This window comes from Lasioglossum baleicum, chromosome 15, assembly GCF_051020765.1.
Source record: "Lasioglossum baleicum chromosome 15, iyLasBale1, whole genome shotgun sequence".
Lineage (NCBI taxonomy): Eukaryota > Metazoa > Arthropoda > Insecta > Hymenoptera > Halictidae > Lasioglossum > Lasioglossum baleicum.
Window position 1 is genome coordinate 9,189,534 of NC_134943.1, and position 22,802 is coordinate 9,212,335.

A 22,802-nucleotide genomic window follows, 5' to 3' on the forward strand; every position below is an offset into this window, starting at 1 on the left:
TATCGTAATGGGTTTCGTCTGAACCCGTCTGCGAGCGTTGGCTCCGTCTCCCTTGCTGCTTAATCCTCCCTCCGAGTAAGGGAAGGTGCGATAACAAGCCACCAACCTACCTTCTTCCCTAGCCATCGCCGGCTCGGCTCTAGGACCTCTCGAGACGGGAGAATGTGCGCACTCGCGCTCCCGTCGACGAGAAAGAATTCAGGCCGTACGTGGGCATATACGCCCGCCTGCTTCGGAAGGAACCGGGGCCGGGAACCCAGGGATATCTCGGGAACTCGGCGTGTGGAGTCGTGCTGCTCCCTCGACCAGACGAGATCGAGACGGGAAATTTTGTTCCACGTATGAAATCTCGACGGCCGAAACGCGCTGACGCGGCACACGCTCTAATTAAGATCGAAGAGCAGTCGTCGCGAAACGCTCCGCGATCCTCCGGACTCGTCTTCCTATACCCGACACCGAACGCCACCCACGCGTTCGGTCTTTGCACCTTGCTCTAGACGACGCCTCTCAACCTGCTAACCCATTCAACACTGACGCCGCGCCGTTCTGTCCTCCGAGGATGCCAACCACCTTCCGAGAATCTTCAGTAAGTCAATCTCATTTTTCGTAGGCTTCTGCAACATTCGCTGTCTTCACTGTCGCAGACAGGATTTCTTCAAGGACTGCACAGTGTCGCTTCGATTATTGCAGAATGCATGTGTAATCTCGTGGAAATGTTTGTTGTTTAACATTGAAACGATTTAGTCACTCTATGATATATTAACCCTTTGCAATCGGGCTACCCTAGTAGCATTTATGGTTGGTCAACGATGGTGAACGGTTGGGAATTAGTTGGGATATGGTTAATGGTGTTGCCCCCCTACAAATCCCCAACATAGTGTCTACGACGAAAAATTATGTTAATTTGCCAACGAACTAAACTGATCACACACACTTTAAATCGGAATCACTTTTTCATGAATGGGCCAAACGACTTTAATTTCTCTGTAAGGCTAGATGAATTAGTTTAGCAAATGACGTTTAAAAAATATATTGAAAAAACGCATTTGATCGGAATTGTGAAAAACAATAGTTAAAATTGATGTTTACGGCTTTTTTAGCTGGGCCAATAACGAAAATTTAGGTGTGTTTGGTGAACTTGTATAAATTATATACGCTCCGAAAACTTCATTGAAATTCGTTAATTGGTTTACGAGTTATAAACGATCAAAAGTGGTAAAAATTGCAATTTTTCAAGATTTTCCGACTTTTTGCCACTTTTAATCGTTTACAACTCGTAAACCAATTTCAATGAAATTTTCGGAGCGTATATAATTTATACAAGTTGATCAAACACACCTTCTAAATGTTCGTTATTGGCCCAGCTAAAAAAGCCGTGAAAATCAATTTTTACTATTGTTTTTCACAATTCTAACCAAATGCATTTTTTAACCATATTTTTTAGACGTCACTTACTAAACTAATTTCTAGACTTCTAGACTTACAGAGAAATTGAAGTCGTTCGATCCATTCATAAAAAAGTTATTCTGATTTAAAGTGTGTGTGATCAATTTGCTCCTAACTGTAGTCGGTTAACTAACGAGTTTACGACGATAGTACTACATTGGCCGAACGAAAATCTGCCAACATTTAAATATATCGTTTAACAAACGCCATAAATGTTGCCGCAACCAAAAATATGTTATATTCCAAATTGATTTTTTTTCGTATTTCTAAATATACTTGCAATTTGTAATTTTTGCGCGATGGTTGATCCACCAAAGTTTTATTGTAAGCAGCCTTGGAATTTTTCCATTTTCTAAGGGAATGGCAAAGGGTAGTGTTCATGTAGTATAAGAAAACCCTTTCGGGTTTCTTCAAAATGGGCCTTCCTTTGATTTAAATTTCTTAACGTATCTAGTAGCCCAAATCATTGCATCTACGTACGCGAAATTCAAGTCCGACGTGGGTATTAAGTTTTTTCCTTTTTTCCCAATTTTTACTGTGGAAATATATATATATATATATTATTTATGATATACCATAAAAATAACTATAAATGAGAAAATCAGAATAATATGTTACTGGGTCCTTATGGCCGTTTGTCTTATAGTAACATTGGTTCTTGTTTGTGTAAGATCGTTGGCCCAACTGCATAAAAAGCGACATTTTTAACGGTTGCCCAACCAATACCCCAACAAAATTCCAACCATAAATACTACTAAGCATTTCTTCGGACCTAGAATGTTTCCATTCGCAATGATTTTGTAAATTTGGTGGATACGAAATTGATATAATACCTCAGACAATACTTAAACGTTTAATAATTGATTAGATACCAACATATCTAATAATGTAAACAATATCGTGAATAATGGTACAGCAAGATTTAATGGTGACTCTGAGTAACGGTTGAATAACAGCATGCATAAAATTCGTTTGATTGGTATCACGTAAACGAGACCGTGGCCGTCGCACGTGTTTGCGACGGTGGTAGCGCGAACGTGTTAATATCTCCGAACGGTAAGTGAAGGCAGGCATTTTTCTCGCGGTAAGGAGGCCTGGCGTTTTACGGGATTGGATATTCGCCGGCGTATAAAAGCGATCGAAAGAGATCCCTTTGAGCGTGGGTAGGGCGTCGAAAGGGGTGGATTGTTAAAATCGTAGTCGCGGTGCTCTCCGTGCCGGCCGCGAATTAGCCTCATCGATAGGTCAACTTCGATCCCGTAATTGCGGCGGGTCCATTCTCCGTGGCCGCGAAGTCAGCGAAAGGCCCTTTGAGGCAGATTCCCGCGCGTAATTACAAGCTGACGAGCTTAAAGCGGCGGTGCTCGAATAAACTGAATTTCGGGGCAGAGTGCCACTCGAGAGGAGAGGCGGCTCTGCCAGAGAGACCACGGCTGGACGAAAAGCGTGAACGGGTATACCCATAGATAGCGGGGCCGAGCACGTTGCCAACCTTCAAAAGGCTGTGCTGGTTCAACCTGACGCGCGAGAACCGAGTAAGAGAACGAGAAAACGGGATTGAGAGGGAGAAGGAACAAAGTTGGTCGGTTTTCGCAACAAAGACGAGGCTCTTTGGCCACGTTTTCGACCATCGTTATCGCGTTCCACGATAAACGACGCGTACTCGTCCCGTGAAAATTTCGCGGGACCCTTCCCTTCTTCCAGCGTGTCTCGCCGGGAAAAGCAGCGAGTTGCCAGGCGAGATCGAGAGTAAGAGTCGCTGGCAGCGAGTGTACCGCTGCTGCAAGGGTAAAGCGAGAGCGGCGCCTTTGACCGAGAACGGATTCGTTTCCCGAGTACGTTAGACCGTGCAACGGGCACAACGATCGCTGCACTTGGACTTGCTCTATGAAGCTGGAGCCCACAGCCACTCGCTGCCGAGTGGGATATCGCGTTCACGGGGAACGGTAGGGGGAAATCGGGTTACAACCGCGGCGTCTACGCTACGATCGACCAACGGCAGCTCGATCTCGTGAGACTTTTCAACTATTACGAAGACTGATCGAACCCTGAAAACAGTATCGGAACCCTGCAATGCTGAAAGTCAGCTGTTCATCTAGTATCCTGGCTCCAGGACCTCAAGATCCTGGAGAGTTGCTAACACTTTCCTGTTTTTTTTATACATTGCATTCTCCAAAGACACGGACAACAACAAAATCGAATTTTATTCCAGTTTAAAGGAAATTAATAATAATTTCCAAGGGGTTAAAATGTTTTGTGAGATACAACGCCTTCACGAAACATTCAAACAATAGAGCAGAAGAACGTCGTGGATCTCTGAATAATATCACGCTGTGTACTACGAGCTTACCAGCGGAGTGTATTAAATCACTCTGATTATCTTTAAGTAAACTGTGACCGGTGGCAGCGAACGTGTTAAATCCGAACGTAATTCAATGCTAAATCTACCACCTCCGCTCGAATGTTTTACAGTTATGGATTTGATAGAGATCTTCCTTCGCGAATAAATTAAAACCCTACCAGTGTTCGTGGTATTGGTATAAATTACTTCAAATTCCCTCTAATTTCTGTAACAATCGTGAAATCATTGCAAGTACCAGAAACGACCAAACGAACAGCGTCAGCGGCATCCTCGAAAATGTTTTGAATCGTTCGACACTGTAGAGTTACCGCGGTAGCGCCTTCCGGTATCGGACATTTTTCTGGCTAAAGATGCAAGCCAAGACTCGCATCTGGCACGCACGCGTGCGATTCCAGGTTTTACGAGCGATGCGGCGGCGATGAGCAGCGATCGAGGAACCGCGAGAGTAGCGACAAGCTGCGAGACAATCGTAAATCCGAATGACGGCGTGCGGCGATAATTAGGCTCGCGCGCGGAGATACGAGGCGAGGCGAGGCAAGGCTGGCAACCGGTCAGCGAGCGTAATCGGTTGCGCCTGTAACCGAGTCGTATCCAGTAAACGGTCACGTCCGCGCGTCCGACGTCGACTTCCGGGGAAGCAGCCTGCCGAGGAAACCGGAGGAAAGGGAATGGCTGGGAAAACGAAGAAAAGGAAGTAAGAGACGAGAAAGCGACGGACGGAGAAGAAGGAACGGTAGTGGAGGAGGAGGAGGACGAGCAGAAGGAGGAGGAGAGCCAGCGATCGTGCGAGGAAGAGGAAGAAGGTCGTGACTCTGGTAGCCTACATCCAAACGCGGTTATCTCGTTCCCTCCCGAGCTGTCCTGAAGCTTTGCTTTCCTCGCCCCGGCCTCCATGTGCATGCAGACTCGCGAGCGCCGAGTTGCGTTTCTCTCTCTCTATCTCTCTTTCTCTGCTGTTTGCCCGTTACGCCGACGTTAACGGCCCTTAACCATACCTTTGCCCGCCTTAACCCTGCCTTAACCGGCGCTACGGGTTTCGTTAAACGACCGGCACCGACTGCTCCACGACCTTATCGGCCTGTCGCAGGTACACCCCGACAAACTCACGCCGAAATCCGCCGGAAACCGCGTAGCTTCTCCGCAAACCATGTCGCTGAGATGTCGCTTCCGTTGCTAAAAGAATTCTCGCTTCGAGAGAATTCACAGATTTGTTTCCATAAAAGGCACCAATATTCGTTTAGAGAACAGAGAATGTCTTCTTTTTTTTTTTTGAAGTTATTTAAATACCTGTCGACAGGGGATTTCGCTTGACGTCCAGTGACGTCTGAGGATTCTGTAGGGCTGGCTAGAGTCCTGATCTCTCGAGGACCGCTCGTATAACTATGGAGAGGTCGTAGGTCATTTTAGAGTCGCTCGGAGGGCGGAGATCGGTCGTCGGCTCGTTTGGTCGACCGTGGCGAGGGAATCGAATCTTGACCGGATCGATGGGAGAAAAAGGAAATCAAGGAGATGTAATAAATATTAACCAATTCCAGCGGACCTGGCTATATCGCGTCGCGTTCGCGTCTCCCGCTCAATTATTCATGAAAGCATTGCTGGAAACAGTACAGTCCCGAGCAGAGCAGGTACCTCTTTCCGCCCTTCCCCCCCCCCTCTCTCTCTCTCTTCGTTTCTCTGCCTGGTTTCGTTTGAATCGATATCGCGTAATTGTACGCGTAAACGTCGAGAGTCGAGGCGGCCGTTTCTTTTTCCTTCGGCCGTGTGTGATCCCTTCGCTTTCGTACTCGGCGAAAATTCGGCGAATCGTTTGGGTACTCTCGTGAACGTAGAGTGGAAAGAGAGAGAGAGAGAGAGAATGGGGAGAGTCTCTCCTTGCAATTTAATGCGGGCACGACGATGCGCAAACACAGACGGCCGCAGGCCCGATGCGAATTTAATATCAGCGGGATTTCACTTGCAAAAGTGTCCGGGGATTTCGCGATTGAAATGCGCCCGTAATATTATCATCCGTTGTAATTTCGGTAATGCAGCGGCACGCGAATTACGCACGGATCCATAACGGCACGATATTCCAATCCAGCGCGATGTAATTCCAGATACGGGCACACTGGAAACCGCCCGCGAAAGTCATGAAACGACCCGACGCGACGTGGCCCGACCCGACCCGAACCGCCGCTCGTGGTCTGTCCCGCGTGAACCCGTGTTCTCTACGGCGAATACATTGCTCGTTGAAACCTTGGCTCCCGGATCTTGAGACCGAAGCTACTACTAGCCGAAATAATAGCGATCCGAAACCCGGGATTATGCGGTCCCGAGATCTCGCTGGGCGAAAATTGAAGCTGCGAGCACCAGCACCAGCCAGGATCTTTATGCGTTCGCCGCGTTCGTTTTGCGAAAGAAAACGGGGATTATATTTTTACTCCGGTTTCGCCCCCGAGGAATGTTCGCTCGTTGCGATTTTTTATAAAATAAGCTGCGCATCTTCGCGGAAAATAAAAGTTCGCTGCGAGAAACAGGAGCCACTCAGGAATTTCCTTCTTCTAATGATATTAAAGCTCCTCGACTGTTTTAATATCTCGACTGTTTCAAATTTAGTTTTCTCAGAAATATCTCCGATCCGAGAATCGAGCAACGTCCGTCTCCCGTAACGCAGTCGAAAAATACGTTTAAAAATCTATCCTAACAAATCACACAATATTTGGTGGACACGTGATCACTGTACGATCGGCTTTGCAGCTGCTCTTCGTGGTAGAAATCGAAATTAACGAGCTGGTGAAAGAGCAAGTGGAAACCGACATAGATACAGCTTGTTTTCCCAATTAATTTAACGGACTCATAAAAAGGTTCTCCGAGTGAAAGAACAGCACTAAATGAACCACATTTAGAGCGTTCATCTGCAATTGTAATTAGAGATAAGGAATCGAGTAACTACATTTACATTGAAATCCACTTAAAAATGTTCAGACTTCGTTCAAGTATTCCGACGAGAGCCGTACTTCATTCGCGGTGTGCAAGCTTGTGTTGCTTTAGCAACTTATAAAAAGGTAAAGCACGTTGGATAGGTAGTTCTAACACGCGTCTACATATATGTTATAGTCTGCAGACCTCTCGCGACTAACACTTATTCCTGTCCTATCAATATTCTTTGTGCAGAAACGCCTGGAGAACGTCGATGAACAAGTGTGGCGATTACTACTTCACAGTAAACGTCTTAAAATTACTTTGTTCATAGCGAATGAGCATCTTGCGTATAGGCGCTGCACGCTGTCAAAGGGCTGCTATACCGTATACGATTTAATTTACTCAACGTCCATCTATTAGGTCGGAAGTGTTGAGAAAATAGATTCCAAACCATCTGCAATTCGATCGCTTTTATTTGAACATTGTGTACATTCGTCGGCATACGGTTCCACTAGGAGAAGAATTCGCTGAGAAACAACCACGTGAGGTACAACCACGGGCTAACCGAAAACCTTGATGTGTCTTGCAGAAGATGGGTCCACCGTCGAAGAAGTTGGAGCTGGACTATAGCGATCGCGTCAGGCTTCCGGTCTAAATTCCTGGTGGAAGGAAGTGGCAATCGGATTGTGCTGGTCCGCGTGGTGGCCCGTTCTGTGTAGCCGGCGATCGGCAGTGGCAGTGCGGCGCAGTCTACACGCATACATTCATACAGACATGCACACATACATATACCGTGAAGTATGCAGAAGACGGAGAAGAGACTTGATGCGTGTGGTGCGTGTACGGGAGACGCTATGGGATGCGTGCGTGCGTGCGTGCGTGCATAGGCACGGGGAACGGCAACGGAACGTAGGAGAGAAACGTAGGTACGTAGGACGTGCGTGGCACGCAGGGTGTTGGTGTAGGTCCAGGGCCCCGCTCGTCCAATGAGGGGCCGGGAATTCGTGGCAGAACGGCGAGCAGGCCGGCCAATCGCGGGGCCCCGGCTCCCCGAGGTTACTGACCTGGCCAACGCGTTAAATATCCCATCCTGAAAAATATCCTGCTCTCTGCGTCGCGCGGCCACCGACCGACGAAGACCCGGCTACACGCGTGCAACGCGTATACGACGCCGTACACATCGTGCAGAACCGTGCACACTGCACAGACACCGCACTGTGTGTGCGCGCCACGCATATGCACCGCGTACCCGTACGTACCTACGTACACGCGGCGACCGGCAACGGAAAAAGAGGGAAAGAGAGCGAGCACCGTCGGGGTAGACAGGGAGGAACAGAGCCGAGAGAGCCGCGAGGGTTCCGTCCACAGAGAAAAACAGAGGGAAAGACCGAGAGAGCCTAACCCAACCGCCGTAAGAGAGACGGAGAACGCGGCCGCATACCCCCTTTGTTTGCACGTCCACGTTCAAACCGTTCTCCTCCTCTCTTTCTCTTTCTCTCCGCGCTTGCCTCCCCCGCAACTCTCCGTCTTTTTTCTCTCTCTCTCTCTCTCTCTCCTCTTCTTTTCTCCGATTCTCTCCGCACGCATATCTCCAGCTCCCCGTGGCTTCGTATTTCATTGATTAGTATTGCCCATTAAAAGGACGCCTTTATTTCGCCGCTCTTCCATTTCCCGAGATCGACGACTCCTCTCTCTCCTCCCAACCCCCTTCTCTCGCTCTTCTCCCCCGACGTCCCTCTATCCTCTCTTTCTTTCTCTCGTTTTCTTTCCGTTCTATCTCGCCCTCTCTCTCTCTCTCTTTCCTCAGAGCTTCTTCTTCTTCTTCTTCTTCTTTCTCTATTCTGTTCCTCCCTTCTCGGATTCCCCTATTTCGCTCCCGCTCGCGGGATCTTAAATCTGAAATCTTAAATGGCTGCTCATTAAGGACAGGAGACTCGATTGTCTCGCGTCGAGTACCTTGAATACCATCCCCCCCCCCCAGACCGTTCCGCCCGTTTCCACAAATTTTTTTCTACTCTCTTTCACGCCGAGCCAATGGCTGAAAGTTCCCAGCTCACCCTCGAACGGGGTCCGAACGGACCCACGGTGCTCTTTTTCTTATTGTGCTGCCTGCAAACTCCACGATGCCTTTGCGTACCTCGCAGAGCACGGCAAGAAATTGCCAAAGCAATGAAGAATGAGTCTGTAAGTCATTGAACAGTCGGGATCGGTCCACGGAACGATCTCTTTCCGTTTCCTAAATTGCTACATTCGTCAATTAATATTCTTTGTGTCGTTCCGGGAACGTCGATCCGTCAAAGTGTTCGAGACGTCTCAAGACGAAAGAGTCGTAATTGGTTGAGCCGTTTGATCGGTCTGTTATTTATACAATACCCGATTCGTCGCTGAAAACGTCTTTTTGTGTTTGCTCGAACGATTTCTTACTCCGCTTCCGCCAGTGTGAAAACAACAGTTTCGTACTATGTCTCAATTAAAACTTTTCTCGTACACTTTCCGATAGGCTACATTCGCTGGAACTCCTGACCTTTTCTGTCGCACTCGACGAGGGTTACATCAAAGAGCAATCGCCCGGAAGACAGGTTCCCTCACAATTAGACCCGTAATTAATATTTTCTCCGGAGGTGTCCGGTGACTCACTCATTAGCTGGGTATATCTCGTGTTTTACGTAGAACTCGGTTTACATTCCTCAAGATTTTTCGAGCAGCGATCGAGTGGAGCAAGTCACGCTGCCAAGGTATTATAAATGTGTTATCACACGAGGAACGTTCCCTTCCTCGATCCATCGAGTCAAATAAAATTTCGCCGGAGAGTAGAGCGTAGAGTCGGTGGCTCGGTATCATTACATATGTCTATTGTATGCAAATGGGCACGTTGCTCGGCAATTATGACGAGACCGCGGTGGATTTAGAGCACGCGTGGCACACGCGTCACCATCGAACGATCGCTCTAGAATTAATGGTGGTCGTTGGAAAGCAATCGGACACCCGTTAGATGGCCGGAAAGCACGAGTCCACGCACGCACGTCACCGACAACGTATTGCCGCTCGTGCGCCCAATTGCAGAGCCCGTTCGAGAGAACCTCTTGGCCGGAAGCACGTAGTAATATGCGTAAAAATATTATTAATGAGCGCGGTGATGCGTCGGATCGGCTCTACTCGCTCCTATATTTTCACCTATCCTCCCCTCTTGCATCTCTTACGCGTCCTCTCTCTCGCTTGCTCCGCGGTTTCCTTTTAGACGCTGAAGTGGGGACGGAAGATGTTGTGGAACATGAATGCGACATTATTACCACGCTTATATTATATTAGCTTGCCGAGTTGTTGTTATTGTATGCGTCAAATCTTGTAATCGAATTCTAAACCATTTCCCGATGAGCTAGAGACTTGACACTTTAAACATAGCTCAGAACTGGATGACAATGCAATATTAAAAAACAAATTTTAAAAAAAACTGTGCGTCTAGGAGAAAAGAAAATTAAAAAGGAGTGAAGGACTGAAAAGGAGAAAATCATTTTTTTCCTGGTTCTCCATAAAATACCGAATCCAGTTAAATGATTAACAATATTTTTCCCAAAAATTTTAAGGAATTAGTTCAAAATTTCTTCTGTTATGAAATTAGTGTCGGAATAGATGGAAAAATTTAATATAAATTTACATGAAATCATGACATTAGTGACTATAAACAAAAGCGTGGAGAGCCCACGAAGATTACGTCAATATAGTTTAGCGCTCTAAAAAGATTATTTTTTTCTTTTTAGTGCATTTTAATATAAGCGTGGTTTTTAAAAAAAATTTATTTATATATCCTTATTTACGCTCTCACTCTTTAGAATCTCGTCCAGTGAAATTTATAATAAAGAAAGAATGGGAAATTTCTCCTGTTGGCAACATTCGGTGGTTTGTGACGCAAACTGGTGCGAACTGTTGTGGGCTAATAATGTTCAGTTCCCAGACCACTCCGTCTGGGGTACCGGGGCCCAGGCCCTCAAGGACGATGCAGCAGTGGACAGTTAATTTTACATCAGTTCGAGAGCAGTTAAATCCTCACGAACGGGACAACTTTCCCGTATCCTTTCTTTTCGTTCAAGCCGCTAAGAAATGCTTGGGGGGAGGAAGACTGGGGCTGACTGGCGTGAATTTAACCGAGCACTACTGCAATCTTAACAGACGCTGAAACAGGGAGGATGCAAGAGAACAGCGTCGCTCCTATATTTTTCACCTGTGCTCTCTCTGCTCGCCTCTGTGTGCGCGTCTCTGTAGCAGTCCCTCCCTATCCCTCAGTCGCCGGCTGTTTTCTTTTTAGCCACTGAAATAGGGAAGGAAGTGGAACTGAGCGAAAAGCGAGCCGCTCGGCTCGCAACGATGGTAACCCTTTAATCGAGAAACACGTCTCGCGTGAAAAAACAAATCACCACGTCGATATTTAACATCGCCCTCGAGGCGTGCGGCTCTTTGAGGAGCGGCGAAGAATCCGATGGCGGCCGATACGCCGCAATCGGTGCGTGACACGATAAAGGGTTCAATTTCTCTAGCGATAGCCAGGCGAGGCGTAAAAACGCGAGGCGGTGAGAACACGGCCGCTTCGCGTTGCCTCGCGCTACTCTCCGCGTACGGTTTCCCTTTTCGTAGTTATTTTTTTTGTCCGCGCGACGATCGCGAGTCCGCTGCCGGGGAACGCGTTCGACCGCGCCGGTTTGTGTGCAAGCCTCTCTCTTCGGTAACGCCGACCAGAAGAGAAACGAGGAGAAACGCTTGCGAAACGAGAGAGGGAGAGAGAGAGAGAAAGAGAGTCAGGGGGTGGAACACGAGCGAAGAGAGAGAGAGAGAGAGAGAGAGAGAGAAAGCGGGGCCACTAAGGCGGCCCAGCCCTTGTGGACTTTTGTATCGATTACCCATCGGTTGGGCGTAGGTTTCGCCCCGGCGTCGGCCGCCTGTAATTTTAGCGCAAATACTCTCGCGCTAATTGGAGCGATCGGGCCGATCACAAGCGGACACGAAATTATTTCGCGGCCGGTTGTCGGTCGCGCGTCCTTAGCCCCGCCCCCCCCCCCCCGCGGGGAACATCGCTCCTGGGAGCGCTCTCGATTCCTTCGATGGCCCTCGACCCATCTCGCGGAATTAACCGTCGTGAACTTTTCCCTCTCCCTCTCTCCCTCTCTCTCTCTCTCTCTCTCTCTCTCTCTCTCTCTCTCTCTGTGAAGAGAGTAGATGCAGTCGTCTGTGACGGAGGCTCGGATCCCGATCGCGAGACGTCGCACCGCTAATTTCCCCGTCGAAAGAATCGCGCGGGGGCAAGATGGCCGCTTTAACATTTCAAATTCGGACCGCGATCTGCAAGTCAACGTCGTCGGGCTCAAAAGCTTAACCGCAACCGGCGCGACCGGCCGGCGTGGAGCATAAAAATGCACGTCGATATTTGCATTCGGGAATCGTCCCCGATACTCTCTCCCTTCGGATACAATCGTCCTCTAGAATAGTCGCAGATACCTCTCGAAACTTTCCGCAGAACCGTGTGCCGCTTCGGAACGTCTTTCCCCCGTGCGGTATCTAGGGAAATTCAGACGGCCGGAAAATAAAGGGGGAGAGAGGGATATATAAATCGGTTCGAATTATTCGCTGCTTCCCTCTCCCCCCTAATCGTTGGAAATTCTAATGCTATCGCAACGGTGCAGCGGGCTCGTTCGAGCGGATCGCGTAACCTGGTCCTGTTTGTAGTTACATGCGTCGAATAAGCCGCTTAATTGTTTAATAATAATGGTAATAGTATCGCTAACAAATAGACGCCGGGTAAATAATAGAACCGAGTAAATCGTATCGATCGTCGTTCGTTCACCGCGAATCCGTATTATCGAGGAAATTAATTGTCGTGCTCGCGAACACAGCCCCCGAAAACCGTTACAGCCGAGTCCGCACAGAATCGAGCACTGAAATCGACCGAACTCGACGGTTTTCACTCTGGGGATACCGGCGACAGCTGGAGCCGAGCTCGGTGATAAGGATGGTCGTAAATTAGGCTCGAAGATTCGACTTCCGATTGATATGCATTGCTTTTGATGTCCTGATACCGGCTTCACATTTTTAGTAGGTCGTTACCGAAGCTCCTGTTCGACTTCGGATTGATATGCATTGCTTTCGGTGTCTTGATACTCGCTTGACATTTCGAGCAGCTGGTTTCCGAAGCTCGGGCTCGACTTGAGCATAAAACAGAAAATATCGTTAAGACCCGTCAACACTACGGGATATAATATTTTTAATTTATGTTTATTGAGGTTGAGACTAAGTTATTTCTTTGGCTAGATGTACTATCAGAATAGGATGGCTAAAAACGATCGATATACTCTTTCATTATTTTCATAAAGTAGCAACGTCAATAAAAAGTATCCTCAGAATCCTCACACAGACCAAGATTCGGCTCGATTTGCGGTCCCTCAAACATTTCATCTTCTATTTCTGCAGCCCAGGATTACAGCTTCTGATATCATCCCCAATCCATTAATCCCTCAAGATGAGCCACGCTATCAATGTCAAAACTTGCCGGAGGATCGCAAGCCTAATCGACTGTCAGGATTGCGGCGGCAGTCGCGTTCGTCGCTCGGAAAATAGTAAATAGCAAGTCGGCTATGCGAAAAGTCCATGCGGACGTTCAAATAACGCGGAGCCGGAGCGCTGAAAGTGGGCTGGCCGGCAGACCGCCTCGGTAAGCCGATTATCCACCTAAATACGAAGCCAGAGCGATGCATGTGGCTTAAATTGGCGTTGTTTCCTCACTTCGCCGCGGCCTTCCTCCGCTTCCCGCCTCGCTCGCCCTCCTCCACGGATTTTGACGCCGTCCTGGCAATCTTGGCAGCGTCGCGCTTCGGGAATTAAGTCGGCGCGTCGCAGATTTTGTAGCTGGTGCTTCCTGTAGCGTTGACAAATAATTGGAGCCGCTGGATTAGTCCAGCTAGCAGTTTTAGTTGTCGGTGATTTAGGCAATAAGAGACCACGGAGCTGGAAGCCGAGCTCGGTGCCCGAATTTTATTTAAACGAGAGAGACTAGGGACTGCTAAACAGCTATGTTGGTCCTTCGTCGATTAATAATTTAGTACGAGAGGAAGACATAATCGTACCAGATCCGATGAGACCAGTCCGCTCACATGACTATTTAATTTCAGCGAGCAACTTTTCTCTTTCGCTTACTCGATGGAAAAAGGAGAAGAACGTTGCTCGAATGGAGCTCGCTGCAACAGTATGGACGCAGCTTTATGCTTACAATTGACCGCGTATCAATGAGTACCTTTCTTGTTTGCAATATGTGGTTCAACACACTGTACGTATTGAGTTAGCAATCTGTCTCGCGCTGCTGCTGGCTCGAACAAGTGAATATACAAGAACAAACCTGTTGGAGAAATACGAGCTGCTCGGAGAAGAGCTAACCTGTGAGAACTCACGGACCGCGTAAGGCTAATTACTATTAAGTTAGGCGTTTTTCCTCCGGCGAATCTAGCGACTGGTTGGATCCGCGGGTAGTCTTTGTGAAGGAAAAGGGTGAGGCGAGAGGGTGACGAAAATTCAGCCGATGCCACGTCGCGAATCGAGGATTTATGGGCTCGAGAGCTGAGTCGCTGGAATCGTTCGAGCCCCACGACAACGATGACGAAGTAGAAGAAGAAGAAGAGGAAGGAAGGGATTGGAGAGAGGAGAGAGGAGAGAGGCGAACGACGCGCAGGGAGGAGCGCGATTTTTCCGCGGGCAGGATTTTGAAACCTGTTTGAGCGCTTTGAAATCTAGAGAAATAGAAGAGTGGAGACCAAAGCCGGGCGGCGCGGCGGGCAGGATCGGCGCAGAGGCTCCGCCAGCCCAGAGAAGTGCAATGACTGCAGGAAGAGGAGAAGAACAGCGCCGTGGAAAGATGATAGAGCAGGAAAGAGCGAGAAAGGGGACGAGGGAGGAGGTTCGGAGGAGCGCGAACACCACCATGGTCCGCGACTGGCCAAGACGTACGCAGAGGAGAGAAGATCGGCAAAAAGTAGTTCGCCGGTTCGTTCGTGTACACGCCAAGCGGTGTGCCGATTCTCTCTCGCGGTGGTGGCTCCTTCTTCTTCTTTCTTTCGATCGCCGTTGCCGCCGCCGCCGGTGCAACAACTCTGCTCTTCTTCTTTCCCGGACCGAGTTCGCCACCGCGGAGGATGCGCGTAATTTATCCGACTCCCGTGGACATAGATCGACGGGCGAGAGCCTAGCGATGGGAACAATCTTCCGGGAGAACTCGCAGTCGCACCGTTTAGCCCCCGGAACACCGCTTTCCGATCACTCGCGTGCACTCATAATGTCTATCTTCACGACAGACTACAGAAACATGGAAATTGAACTGATTACGGAATCATTAACCCTCGTCCGTTCCGCGTTTTTATCGAATCACGGCGTCATCATTTTCTTCTGCTCCGCAATTCCAAAAGAAACTGGTGGACTTTGTTGTTCGAGACAGTTTGAATTATGAATGAAAGGTCTATTCTGAGCGTGCATATTTATACACTATTTTTTCCGCGGCGTATAATCAATGCACACAAATTACTGAAATACATATAATGTCTCGGTAAAAAGTAAGGATGTTTAGAATAAGTAGAATCGGTCAACCATGCACAGACGCGCCAACCGATGATTCAAAAAATTGTAGTCTATACCTTCCCCATCTATTTTTACAAGAGGAATCATCCGTGACCACTTTCTTTAAACCTAGACGACTAATCTTTTGTATAAATAATGAGCAGGAAATACTTGAATCCTTCGATCCACTTGACGCTAAACATTTTAATTCATTCTGCTGGTTCACTGGGTACAATCTTGTTCTTTCGGGATGACAAGAATCGAATCGCATTCCTGTGTTGAATTGCCGCGGTCATTTGCACGAATGCTTACCAACAGCAGGATTGGTTATCCACGGATAATCGAAGAGTACCGAACCAGACTGTTTACACCATTGAACGTCTGTGAACCTCCGAGTAAAAAGGCCAGGCTCGCGCAGTTTCTCAGAAGAAAGCTGAAACGGTAGTTTGCTCCCGACCTTGAGCGAGGAATCGATTTCGATCGGATTGCTCGTCGATTAAGGATCAATCCCATCGCTAGACCGAGAGCTATTGGGTTTCCTGCACGTCGTTCTTCCTCTTGCTCTATTTCGTGGCGATTCCACGCAAAACTGGACCTCGTCCTGTCGCGAGCACACCTGGAAACGCGTACGATCGAGGGACATGCAAAGTTCGGCGGTATGCGACGTTGGTGATGAATATAGATGGATGACTGTAATGTCTACATTAGGTTAGTGAAAAAGTTTCGATTTCGTATTAAAATACAAGGAAAAAATGTACTAACAAATGTACGAAATTGTTACTTAACACGTTCGTCCATCTTGAATCGACAACTGCACTAGGCAAAATGTGCTTGGAACAGACCTCGAGACCTCGGATCCAAGATACACATCTTGCAATCGCAATTTCATTGGCATGAATTCGCGGGGCACTCGGAGAAAAGAGAAAGTTTTCCCGGAGAGACAGCGTGGGATTTAGAGATTTGGAGAAGAGAGAGAGAGAGAGAGAGAGGGAGAAAAGCGGGACAGGTTCCGCGGACGGTGACTTTCGCGTCGAAATCGAAATTTCGCGAGTTCCGGGGCCGGCGGATGGGAGGCGGCGCGGCGTGGCGCTTTAGGTTAATCGCATTTCGCGATAGGATCAACCGCAACCACCTGACGCGCGGTGCGTATTCTCGCGCGGTAATTAGCCGGTCCGTGGAGCTCCGTCGGTTTCGGACGACCGTCGAGACGGGACGAGAGACGACCGTCCCGTTTCTGGTTCACCGAGCCGCGGGAATCCTCTTCCCTCGACCGGCGCGGCGTGGCTCTGGCGTGGCGGCACCCTTGAACGCGCGTGCGATTCCCTCGCGAACTGGGTCATCGGAACGCGACGTGGAACGGCGTACTCGGGCACGGTTCCAAACTGCTGACACGCCTGGATTTCACTGCCGCGAAATATCGACGCTTCCCCCGTCTTTTTCCTCCCGAATACGCTCCGGACGCGGTTTGCTCCTTTTTATTCGATTTCGCGCCGAACGCCGTTTAACCGCTTTCAGAGAGACTGGTCTAAACGGCGGTCCCATGTTTTTCACGCGCCAAACCCGAAAGAATTGATTTCGCTCCGGCTGTTGCGCGAAAGATTAACACTCCCATAGAGTCGAATTGATTCCATTGAGCGATTTTATCGTCGCTATTCTTACTTTTTGTGGAAGCTGTGTTATCGCTTTGACACGTGGACGCGACCTCACAGATTATAATTCTAATTCCTGAAGATGCAAATGTATAATATAACATTTTTATAGTCGATCAGAGAAGTCGTGCAGCACTGGCCGGAGCATTTCGCAAAGGCCCGTGTGGTCCTCGAAGAGTCAACCGCGAACTCTTTCTCGTATCCTGCTCTTCACATCCCGCGGAGCCTGCGAATAAACGGTCGAAACGCGTCCCCTCCCCTGGAAAGCTAAAGGAAGTTTTTCACGCGGAAAGTACGAGGTGTTCTCGCGGCATAGAGAGAAAAAGAGAGAGAGAGAAAGGTTCTTCGACGAGCCCTCTCGAATCGTGGAAACGCCCGCACAGGGCCACGAGGCGACGACGCCGTTTTTATTAAGTTCAATGGCTCTTCGCCGGCCGGCAGGCGTAAAAGAAAAATCCGTAAACATTCTTTATTTATCCGGAGGCAGAAGTTTCGCGAGGGTATATAGCGTTACTCTCGCAGCGGCTTTCAAAAGGACCTCGGCCGTATTACCATAGAGACGGTCCGCGAGGTCGTAAAAGGTTGCGCGCCGGCGACATAAAGCGTTTAATGCGCGACTCTTGAAATTCTATTTGCACCGAGCGGTGCGGAGCGAACCGATGACGATACACGCGGCCCTTTTCGTCGCGAGTCCGCGCAGGTGGCGCCATCTGCCACGCCGGAACAATACGTTCTCTTCCGTTCCCACCGGGGACTGGTCTCTCTCTCCGAAAAGAAGCTTCACCCTCTCGCGAGCCTCTCCTCGACAAGCTTCTCCGACTGTGCCGACCAGCTCCAAAGGAATCGCTCCTGAGTAGCTTTCCGGAGAAAAGCGTCAAAGTGCAATTCCATGAGCCACCGGTCGCATAATTGCCACCGTTTAGGTCATCGCGTAAGTTGTATAAATATCATTAACCCCACAATTTCGTCGGAACTCGTGATCCCACGTATAAACAGTTCCGATCAATAGTGAAAGTAGAATGGGAATGATTCTGCACAAAGACATCGCATTCGAAAATTCTCACGAAGGTTCTCACGCGCTAGTAGGAATATGGAAGAAGTAGAATCGGCAGGTCATGGCCAGACGCGCTAGCCGATTACTATTCAATGCATCGCGCTCTGTCCGTGGCTGAAAAGAAGACATGCAGAGCAACACAGAGGCGGGAGAAGGCCCTCGCAAATTATGCGCAATGTATGTTTATGTGTAGTGCATCCAATTATGTGGACGTAATAACCAATCAGGCCCACACTTCAACTACCTTCTCTATGCGGGCAATGCTTGACGAATCTTCAGGTTCACTTTCCTCGAGGAACAAACGGAATCGACTCGAGGATGATTCAACGATTGATTGAATGATTTCCGATCGCATCACGGGATCGGATACACGTTCTATGAACATGTTATATTCTTCGATCGGTGTGGAATGCGTATCCGAGTAGTTTCGAGCGATATTTTCGAGAGGCTGGCGACAAGTCCCAGATCGGGGCTTACGAAAAAATCGCTCGGTCTCGTCGCCATTAATTTTCCCCTCGGCGAGGAGCGTCGAGCTGCGGCGAGGCAAGGCGAGGCGAGGCGAGGCGATTCGCTCTGCTCTCTTTTCAGCCCAACGCATTCTTTCTCTCCTTGTCGCTTTGGGATCTGGCTTCGCCGACCATGTTGCTTTAGGTCAGTGCCGTCTTCCTCGTCTGCCCCCGCCAGGCCCTGCCAGGACCAGCGCCGGTGATCCTCTTCGTCGCACCTGCGCGGACTGCTTCGGTTAAACCGAGACACTAAAACTGTGGAGAAACGAAGAAGCTCGGCCGAGGAATCGAGGAAGGAGCAAGCGAGAAAGAGAGAGTGGGAGAGTGAGAAAGAGAAAAGAGTCCGGGTGGCTAGAACGAAAGGGCCAACCGGAGTAGAAAAAGGATGGTAGGAAGAGGCAACGAGTGGTTTAGGGAGGGGCAAGAAAACCGCCGTCGGTCCTTGGTCCGTCCCGGAGTTCTTCGACTCTTGCTCGACTTTTTGGGCCAACCTGCCCTTCTGCCTCACGTCCCTCCTCGCTCGTCCCTCGTTTTGCCTCTTCGGATCCCCTGTTCGGTCATCTAGCAGCGGCCGGGCTGGGGTCCGGTCCGGTCCAGACCGGTCCCTCTCACCGAGGCCGGCCTGGAGAGCTGCCCTTTCTTCGGTCCTCTCGACCGGCAACCTCCTCCGAACCGTCTTCGGAGGAGATCATCCATCTGGCGCCCTCTTCCGTTATCCCTTTCCACGGCCATCCGAACAACGTTCCCCGTCCCTTTGATCCAGCCAAACGCCACACGATCTTGGCCGACGACGTCGCTGTTGCCCCAGCAACTTCTTCAAACTTTCCGCGATCGATGCTGATCGAGGTCAGCTGACGTCCTCACTCGAATTTCGGGACACCAGTTAGTCACATGGACGGCCAGATTTGGCCGAATCCTTAAAAAATCTGCACAATGTCCCCAAAAATCTGAACCCGTCTCTTTATAGTCAGATATCCATCTTCGCCAAGGACTTCCCGAAAAGCTACCATCGAAGTCCCACACAACTAGCCCAGCTAATCAAAAGATCTAACATCAAAAGCAACAAGGACCCTCCAGTCCGATTTCATCCCATTCCATCCGAATTTCAATCTGCTCGATCCGCGAAATAGGTGTCCAACGTCCATTGAACAGTTCCAAGGTGAGATCGGACTTTAACCTAGTGAACCTAGTCTACCAGAACCGAAGATCGCGGGCTCCGTTCGAGATTCTTCTCTTCTCGCTGCATAACTGGATTCTAATAAGGAATCTCGCGGATCGGAGCCGCCTAGACCAGGCGATTAGCCTCGGCCAGCGACCATAACTCCGCGGCGCTAATTTGGTAGCGGCCGGCATCCCTTGCGATCCTGCCGGCTGCGCCGAGGGTGTTACGAGGCCACTTTCCGTGTTCTTCGGCACGACGTCGAAACGGCTCTAAATTACAGTCTCGAAACCGAAGAAGAGTTGCCGGCGGCTGCTCGCAGGGAAACCGGAGAAGGATCTCCGGGGATGGAGAAAAAAATGGTAAAGAGCTCTCTTTACGCGTTGAAGCCGGCGGCGGCGGCGGTGTATCTGTCGGAAGAGGCTGTTGGAGAAAAACAATATTCTGCGTGTGGCGGGAATTTCGAATTCGCGAGGTTCCTCGGCGGAAATCGTGGCTCGGTGTAACGACGGTGGACATAGTGGACAGCACGCGCTCGTAATCCGCTTTACAAGCGATAAATCCCGGCAAGAATTTCGAGAGTGGGAGCGCTCGATATCGTCGAACGCCATTCACCCGGTTCTCGAAGATTCATCGGAAAGGGTCGGAAACCCCGCAACGTCGTCGCGCGAGAGATACATTCAGCTAGACAGAGATACATTCAGCTAGAGAGAGAGAGAGAGAGAGAGAGAGAGAGAGACAGATTCTGCTAGAGCGAGTGATATATCGAGCCAGATAGACAGAGATGATGAGAGAGAGAGAGAGAGAGAGAGGAACGAAGCCCTTGTATTCACAGCGGGCCGGTGGCGTTACTTGGGCGAATCTCGGTGTAGAATGTGGATGACACTAACCATCGGTGCCGGGGGTATATCCGTCGGTTAATGGGCGTCGATAGTCGCCGTTGATGACGGCGACGGTGCATGGCGGTAGCAGCTGTCGTTACCCAGAGCCTGCGAGCTTGCTCGTGACTAATCCCGCATTCCGATTCACCATAACCTGCCCCGCGCCACGGACCTACCCCTATACAGCGGCGATTAAGCGTGGCAGGGTTGCCCCCGGTCTGCTTGCTTGCTTGCTTGCTTGCTTGTCATCCTGCTTCAAGGAAACCGAATCGATAGCAAGCGTGCCACGCGTCACCGACCCACTGATTCTCTTACTTCTGTTGCCCGGAAACGGAGGACGGACCTCGCGCCCTTGAAACCACTCCTTCGTCCCTTAACCCCTTGCCCTAAAATCGGCTTCTACGAATCCGTTTTTGTGACGGCTATAATAATAGTATGTCGAGCGATTACTTAACGCGTCGATAAAAAATGAAAAGATGAAATAATAAAGTGTAAGGACACTTGAACACATTCAGTATTGTCCTACGATTTTTGACTTATGAAGGATATTAACACTTAATGGGTAACGCGTTAGAATACCGATATAGGAGGTAGGTTCGAAGTGGGTTCCGGCTCGAAAAATCAAAATTGAATAGCAGGGCGAGGGGTTAATATCGAGGTCCTCGGCCTCGCGGTAATATCGCGCCCGTCGGATATGCAGGATGCAACAACGGATGCGTCGCGTCTCCGTGGCCGATATTAAAGTGAAATCAGCAGGAAAACGCCGGGCTAATATTTCCTTGCGACGACGACGACGAGCCGGTGCGCCATAGGAAAAGAGGAAGAGAAGGATGACTATGGTGGCTCCGGCCTGCGAGGGAGCGAAACGGAGCGAAAGGAGCGTAGGGACGTCGAAGGTAGAAGCTTCTGCCCGTGGTGGTGATTCCCTTTTGCTCTTGTTTCGGCGACAAGGCGTGGTGAGGCGGGGTGCGAGGCGAGGGAAGAACGGCAAAGATAAAGATAGCGTAGGGGGTTCGGCCGAGGATCACAGGACCGGGGGGGAAGGATCGAGGGAAGAAGAAAGGACGGGAAAGGAGAATTAAGCGCGGCGAAAAGGCGAAACTCTCCGCCAATTTTCTTCCTTTCAGAGCACGATGCGCGCTCACCGCGAACATACCGTAATTGTGTACTTTGTGCTCGCGCTTCGATCAGCGTTCCGTAACGAGTTGTCATACGGCGCAAAAACACCGATCGATACCGTATGCATTACGGCCGTGTGTAACGACCGGCACACCGCTACGTGTGCGCCCAGCACACTCTTTCTTTCTTCCTCTTCCTCTATTTCTATCTTTCTCTTTCTCTCTCTCTCTCTCTCCCCCTGTTCCCCCCGCCACCCTCCCACCGCTGGCCGTATTTCGCGTGCAAACGTGTGCGCCCATTGTGTCCATGGACACACCCGTTCAGCCTGTCGGAGGCTCAAGTGTAAGCATGCGACCGAATGTCACCGCGCGATAAGCATTCGTCGAACGCGAACCCGCGAAATTCCAGAGGTGTTTCGATCCTCCGCTTCTTCGGACGACACCAACACACCAAACCGATTCGCTTGGTCGACCTGCTCAACTTCGATCGCATCGATCCACGGGAACGCACCGAAACAGTGTCACGTGAACGCCACATGCGCGAATCGCAAAACGATCGTGCAATCCGACGATTCGAGTAGAATGTACACCGATTACTGTACGGAAATCAGTACGAGTAAGAACGAATGCTTATACGTTCGACTTATAATCAATTCTATTACAACGTATCTGTTTCTTTCTAAATGTGAAAAATCGTGGATGATTCATCCGCGGCAAATATGAAAGGTGAAGAACACAAGAGAACGAACGCGACGTTTCCCGATGAATCATCTCGATGACCATTCAAACTGCAAAGCTGTTTATTTAGCATATTATAGATCGATACACAAACCTGTTCAAGCCATTCTTGATCCTAGAAACACATTTCAGTATGAATCGTATCTATTCAACGCAAAAATAACGTAATTTTGTGAGAATCTTTCTCCAAACGATGACTCGATGATTCTACCGGAAATTGTTTTACATTCTCGTTCCCATATCAAAATATGAAAAACATTTTTCTTTGCTTAATATCCCATCATTTACAAAGTTATTACAATTTGTACTGATGGCCTTCGCGTTGTTGACGAGGTTCGTCGCGCAGCGTAGGGGTGTTTGATTTTATTCTGGATTAGATTATTGATAGAACCGCCTGAAACT

The 22,802-nt window shown here is 49.3% G+C and overlaps 1 protein-coding gene across 1 annotated transcript in view; it reads left to right on the forward strand.

The window, feature by feature from the left end:
* The first annotated feature begins 221 nt into the window (after positions 1-221).
* Nhp2 (NHP2 ribonucleoprotein) overlaps positions 222-22,802 on the forward strand; it is a 57,137-nt gene continuing 34,556 nt past the window's right edge. Inside the window, exon 1 of the mRNA XM_076438994.1 lies at positions 222-586. The gene's annotated coding sequence lies outside the window, so the exon portion shown is untranslated. The remainder of the gene's footprint in view (positions 587-22,802) is intronic.